The sequence below is a fragment of the Haemaphysalis longicornis genome, unplaced genomic scaffold (genome assembly GCF_048455015.1).
Source record: "Haemaphysalis longicornis isolate Haplotype H1 unplaced genomic scaffold, Haemaphysalis longicornis Haplotype H1 scaffold_8, whole genome shotgun sequence".
NCBI lineage: Eukaryota > Metazoa > Arthropoda > Arachnida > Ixodida > Ixodidae > Haemaphysalis > Haemaphysalis longicornis.
The window spans coordinates 20593396-20599509 of record NW_027526445.1 but is presented as its reverse complement, the minus strand read 5'-3'; the positions used below and the strand labels follow the sequence as shown (position 1 = coordinate 20599509).

General features: G+C 49.4%; 1 pseudogene; it reads right to left on the bottom strand.

Moving 5' to 3' along the window:
* Positions 1 to 1070: 1070 nt before the first annotated feature.
* Positions 1071 to 4338, bottom strand: LOC144149203 (uncharacterized; annotated as a pseudogene).
* Positions 4339 to 6114: the final 1776 nt, after the last annotated feature.

The following is a 6114-nucleotide window of genomic DNA, read 5'->3' as shown; positions in this document are numbered from 1 at the left end:
TCAATGCCGATTACTAGAAGAAAAAAAAACGAAAGAGGAAAAATTGGTACCCATTATTAACTGAATGCCAATTAAACTGGCTGGGACAAGGAGCCACTCTTTGGTGGGCTATGGCTTAGTAGTGGCAAGGGTGAAAAGCATGTTTGTATGTGCAGGTGGTGAAGATGAACCCGAGTTGGCCAGGACACAAGACGACGACGACGGTAAGTAGTCTTAATTGTACTCGACACTAAGTAGCACCTCAGTTGTATTTTTGTGTGAAACTCTAGCAGAACAACGCGCACTGAAACGAAATGTTTATATGCAGAGGACTTCTTAGAGCCTGTGCTCCCTGCCTCACCAGAGAGGTGCTCTGATGAGTATACGCCTCCAATGCAGCGTACGTACATGCTTTTTGCACTTCCTTCGCTACATTTTACTGATCAGTGTAGTAGCCTATTTTTCCAGCAAAATGCATGTCAGTTTGGACACACTGCGCTTTGAACATCTACGCACTTGCGGCTACTCTTAGTGTAGCCTGCACACAAGTGCAGGGTCCAGATTGCATGAGCTGGTGGGCCAAATCATTTAACACTCGCACTTAAGAACGACATAGGTGAGACATTTGCTCTTGGCAGGCATTTAGTGACTAAAGGCAATTAGTGACCAGGCTCCACGTGCAAACACTTCACAGGTAACCGAAATGACGCCCGTGTTCCTGGCACTCCGCAATCAAGCACTGATGTGCTTAGCCCCTCCAACCGCAGTAAGTACAGTTTTTCATGGCTTTGATATTGCATTTCTTAAGAAAATAAGTGAACTGCAGTTTAGAGTAGCTACTGAGGTAATGAATTCACATCGGTGCGAGATAAATGCAAAAACAGGATGTTTTTAATGCGCAAGTATTCTTTGCAGAGTACCTCGGCACTGTGCAGCTCCCTGTATCTTCTCAGAAATGTATAAATGGCAAGGTTGTGTAAACAATGAATATTTGCTGAATGCACTTAATAAATGCAGGCTGGGCGAGTGGCCACAAGTTTAAATTGTTTTTTTTTTCTTTTTTTGTTGCTTGAGCGCTTTCTGTTGCCTCATACAAGAAAGGTGAAGGAAGACGATTCTTCAAAAGAGCGTGAGCTTCAGCAGGGAAATTTCTCACAAACGGCCAGTAGGTTCGAGTTATACGAGGTTGCCAGACAAATGAACCGGTCATGCCACCAGGTACGAGGATAGAAACTGTTTATGGCAACCAATAGCATCACTGCTGACAGGATGTATCACATGGTCGCTTGAGATGAACCACAAAACAAGGATTTCAAACATGTCTCCTACATTCCAGAAGAAACGAATTATGAAAATAGTTCAGATTTACGTTTACCAAAGGTTGCGCAGGCAGATAATTACAAAGGAAAATGCATCTTCTCTTCATGACTCTTTTAAATAAAAGGAAGTGAGGCAAGAATGTTAACATATTAATAGATATTTACAATTTTTTCTGCAATAAACAATTGTACTTTTCTTACTGCAGGACAGAGGACACAAAAAGAATCGACGATGGACTACTTCAGCCAACGGACAGCGAAAGAACTCGAAGTCCGCAATCGGGAACTTTCCCTTGCTGAGCAGCGTCTGGCTTTGGACCAGCAAAGGTTCCAGCTGGAGATGAGAAAGTATGAAGATGCGCAACAGCACGCCAGGGAAGAACGAGCACGGGCTGATCAGCAACATGCTGCTATGATGCAACTGCTTTCTGGCCTTATCCAGGCAATAAGAAAATAACTTCCATGCTTTTCGAGTCAGATACTGCGTTTTCTGGATGATGTTGCTCTACACAAACAATAAAAGCAGCATCCATGCTCTTCCAGTGCCAAAGGCTTTGTTTGCTCAACTATGCTGCTCTACACAAGGTACTGTCCCAGGCACGGCGGCTCAAGATCGAAGTAAGCCGACACCTGGCTGCCATACATGCATGTGTGGCAGTTGGCTAGAATGGTGGCCGCTTTGTACTGTGTTGGCACCTTCTGAAGCATCAACTTTTGATTCTTCTTGTAGTCGACAAAGGCGAACTCATTAGCAATATTTGCGAAGCCCCACTCCACAGCTTGCCGGACAGTGCTCATTTTTCGGTTGAAGTGCTTGTGGTGTGCAGCAAGGCGAGTTCCTCCGAAGGGCTTCAACAGCAGCCTCTTGAGGGGGTAAGCAGGGTCACCATATATGACGTACTCGTGGCCTTCCGTGAGAGCCTGAAGATTGTCGTACAGTGGGCTCTCCTTCAACATGCCTGGAACAAAATGCACAAGAGAAATACTATTATGTTATGTTAACAGGCTTCAACACTTGGTAAGGGCAAATATGCTTGCACAGTCTTACCTTTCATATCGGCTGTGTAAGCTTACAGCTGTTATGAAAGGTGGTTTCGTTTTATAAGCTGCAACTAAAGTAAGGCGTAAGCCGCCACACTGTAATTTTGCATAAGTGCGTAAAAACCAGTGTGCTGAACCAAAAAAAAATACCGGTTCGGTTGCGGTTCGGGTAAATTCATTTCGTTCCGGTTACAGCTAATTCACAAACTGAAAAGGTTCGCGGACTGGTATGCAAGCTTGAACTGGTTCGGTGAGTAAATTATTAGCGGAGTGTTGTCCCATGGGAAACCTCGCTTACCCCCTGAACAGCTTTTGAAGGACCCACTTCTCAAGTACTAACATCTGCGCCACCCTTTTAGAGAAAAGTGTGAATTGCAAGACATACATGCAAGACAAATACATTTTGGGTGTTGGCCTGCACCGTTGTGCAGTGCAACTGTCTTGCAGCCCGATTCTCATTACGCAATCGAGTGCCGAGAGAGTGACATTTCAATTGCTCAGCCTTGCACTCTACTCGCGCAAATCAAGCAAGCGTACAGCCACAGCCCACTTTTAGCTTTTTTCACACCGATGGTGATGCATACATTGCAAATTATCAGCTCAGCTGACGTGCGTTTGCCTACCTACGCACATTGTGTAAAAAAGCTAACCAACCTGCGTCATGCTTCCGGCCGTGGAATGGCCCATCCAGCTCGCATATGATGCCGTATGGCCGCCATCACGGCCTGGTATTTCACGACATGGTACCTCTTGTGGCCAGAAAAATACAACTCCTGCTGCACAGTTGGCCGACAAATAGCTCGCGCAGTGCCATCGATGAACCCCCAGCAGTTGTCCAGTGGGGCCCCCTTTGCATGCACAGCCTGGGAGAAACCAACCAAAAACCATAGCAACTTTAGCACCAATTGAAAGAGCGCAGTGGAAGATGTGATAGCTAGAAATTATAAAGGAAGTGGACATATTGCCAGCAGGCGGCACTTTAGCTGGTAGGGATATTTATTCAAGAACTGCCTTTATGTGTTGTGTTAGGTTAGGCTGGGGTAGAACCTGACTTTAGTGATTGAGTTGGGTAAGGTTAGGCAAGTTGAGGTTCCTGCCGGCTGCCGGCACAAAATACGGAAAAGGTAAAATGCCAGCTGCCGGCACAATATTCCCACCCAATTTAAATGTATTAGAAAAGCCTGGTCTTGCAGCATTCAGAAACTGCATCTCATCTGCTTTCGCTTGCACTCCCACTACCTTGAGTTAAGCTAAGTACTATGTCACACAAATGTCACACGGCTGTGGCCTCGTAGGTGTTGTCAAATCCCCCCCCCCTACCCCGAGACGGCCGCCGCGAGAGACAGTCTGTTTTGATGTTAACTAACCAGCCGAACCGCTTCCACTCACTGACTAGCCAGAGTCACTGTTAATTATACAGCCTGGCACACAAATCAATATACTAACAGTTAGTGGAGTGAATTGGTAGTGCTAACCTGCGCGAGGACCTTCAAGCTTCCGGCACCAAGCCACTTGTGCGTCGTGAGGTCGGCCAGCAAGTGTCCGAACTTGTCCACGATGTGGTCGTACACTATAATACACGCACTGGAAATCACCGATGAGTGGCGCCCAAACAGCCCTTCTAAATCGCACAGCCTGTTCGGGAAGGCCAAACGGCGGAGTCCCATGCACAGCGCTTCCTCGGCGGAAAGGCGCACGCGCTGCGGTGTTCTAACTGTTTTCGGTATTTGCAGGGCGTTTGCCAAAACATGAATGTCACTTTTCCTAAAGCGAAAAAGCTTTTTGAAAACATTCGGGTCCACTTCGTCCACGCTGAAGAGGCCTCGTGACGAGAGGCAGCGGCGCGGCTGCTTGCACGTATCCAGGGTAAACAACTCTTCTATCTCATCCCAGCGCAGCGCATCCATGAGCCGCGGCTCTTGTAACACGCTCTTGAGCATTGCAGAGCCGGTTGGCACGGCGGCCGCAGGTAACGTTCGGTTGTAGGACGAGATCACGTTGCGACCATCAACAACCGCACCGCACAGAACAGGAAGGTCAGAAGCGCGAAGTCTATTTACACGGCTTGGATAGGGCCGGCTTAGTGCGCTCTTTGTAGCTTTCAAAATAAACACGTAGTGGACACAAACCGCTTAAAGGGGTTTAGAAGTTTTCACGATTCCAAATATTCACTTTTTGAATCACAATTCTTGGAATTATAGCAAAAAAAAAAAAACATTTTGCTGCTTCACGCGGTGCGTTAACCCAACTCGGCGGCAGATGGCGCTCCCAGTCCCGGGTCGGTACGGTTCGGTAACGTGTCCGGTAACTACGGTCTGCTATAACTCTAAAAACGTCCCTTCCCGGTACGTTCCAGTAGCGGCTAGCGTGTACCGTACCGGAACCGTTTTTCCGATCTGCTATAACTCTCTAATACCTCGCGATACGCAGCGCGAAGTTGCAAGTTTCACGGCGCAACCGCCACAAATACTCCCTCCCTGATGTGTTTACCTCTTGGCTAAGGCTTGCGTGTTCGCCGATCCACACGGCGGACCAAAACGATTATTTGGACCGCGGTCCGCGCATCACGTGATAGGATGTCACCAGTTCGCGCGGACCGCCGTTGGACCTCGCAGGACCGTGGCCTTCGTGGTCCAAATATTCGCCGAGGCTTTTCGGTCTGCAGTCTCGACGGCGGACCGCGACATCAATCAGCGTGGTCTGACAGCGGCCGCGTCACGTGGGCGGAGCCGCATCCAGTTGCGCCAATAGAGAACAGCGCGGGCAGCGCGGCCGTTTCGAAGTGCTCGAAGGAGCCTGTCAATCACCCGCGGTTGGATAAGCGACGGGCTAGGCTTACAATCGCGACGCATACTTCATTCGCGGTTTTTCTTGCGAGTCCTATGACTCTTACTAGTGCGATGTTAGCTATGATTAGCACTTTGTTTCACGCATGTGGGCCTCAATTTAGGGAAGAGTTCGGTTCCAGCGAGCGGTGACGAGCCGTATGCAGCCCGGATCGCCCCGCCGTCGCCGCTCGTCGTGTCGCCTTCATGCGAACGACGGCGGTGGCTGTGTGAGCACGCCCGCCGGGCTTGCATGCGGGTAGCCGTTATTGTGGGAATGAAAGGTTCAGTGCAGGCTTGTGCGTTACAACATGTTGTCGCGGCCAAACGGCGCCTGTGTTCAACCTTCTGGCTTGTGAGTTCAGACGGTCGGCCATTCGCGGTCCGTTCAGCCGGCCCGCCGTGTGGATGCGCTCTGCTTTGGATCGGACCGCGGCGGACCGTGACGTCTCATCACGTGACCGATTGGGCCGCGGACTCGGTTCGTCGTGTGTATCGGGACGCAGGGAAAGGCGTCAGGGTGGCGCGTCGCTTCTTTCTTTCGCTCCAGGGATGCTATCACGGTGCCAGAAAAGGAGCTGAGGGCAACAGGCAATGGGATGCTTCTCATTGGTCGATGGCGTGGGTTAACCGAGGTCAGCGAAACAAACAAACAAAAAAGCGGATTTTTCGCCGCCTTGTGCAGCCGGTTGCACACTCTTTCTTTTTACTTTCACGCTTGCGCTCCCGGTGCCGGCGCACCAGCGAGGCGGCTCAGCGAAGAGAGGAAAAAAAATCGCCCTTCACATGCATTTCTGACGCCGTGCTCTGGTGTTTATTTCTTTTTTCTTACTTTCATGACGTACAGTTCCCGTAATAGCTCGAAAGCGCGGCAACGTTTTAATCGTTGGGTGCTCCACTGTACATATAAATAATGCACTGTCGACGCCGGTAGCGTCAGAAAGCGCACG